The 677-nt window shown below is 29.1% G+C and overlaps 1 non-coding gene across 1 annotated transcript; it reads left to right on the top strand.

The window, feature by feature from the left end:
- Positions 1-390: 390 nt before the first annotated feature.
- LOC145849300 (small nucleolar RNA SNORD18) lies at positions 391-460 on the top strand. Its single transcript, XR_014372344.1, has one exon. It is a non-coding gene; the product is annotated as a small nucleolar RNA SNORD18 (small nucleolar RNA).
- Positions 461-677: the final 217 nt, after the last annotated feature.

Genomic DNA, 677 nt, shown 5'->3' with positions numbered 1-677 from the left:
AACTAGATTAAACCAGAAAACTAACATAAAATCAATCCAACAGATGCTTCTGTGACACCAGAATTTCCTTTCCAACTCAACAGACCACAAGAAAATACCTTTTAAGAAGGTAAGATATTTGAATACATTTTATTTCCATAATTAATCATTTTATTTACCATGATAGAAAATCTTTGTGTCAGATATGCATTAATGATACACCCAGCTCTCTGAAAAAAATATTTATTCATTTATAAAACAAAACAAATAAACCTAATAAAGTATTATAACAAATATCTTTTTCCAGAGCTTTCCTCATAAACTGGACCAGAAGGCTTGTGGTCAAGAGAAAACTACATCTTAGGTGAGGGTCTATTCAATAATTGTATGTTTTAAATGTTTTAAACATTTTATTAATGATGAGATTAACTTTTGGTCCGTGTTTTTGACACCTAATGATAACAATAGAAGCTCTGATAGAAATAATATAGACCATTAAGGTAATGAAATAAACAATTTTAATTAAAAAAAAGTAAACTTTTAACAGATCTAACTCCAACACTCGCTTCAAGTGGTTCAATTTCAATTTCTGAAGCTTCGAAAGGTAATCAACTTAACTCAATACTGTCCTCAACTTTCGACCAACACAACTTCTTACTGAGGTAAATTTTTTTTTGTTAAACAAAACAACTTCCACC

This window comes from Thalia democratica, chromosome 1 (genome assembly GCF_965202585.1).
Source record: "Thalia democratica chromosome 1, ktThaDemo2.hap1.1, whole genome shotgun sequence".
Lineage (NCBI taxonomy): Eukaryota > Metazoa > Chordata > Thaliacea > Salpida > Salpidae > Thalia > Thalia democratica.
This window is presented reverse-complemented; position numbering and strand designations above follow the sequence as displayed.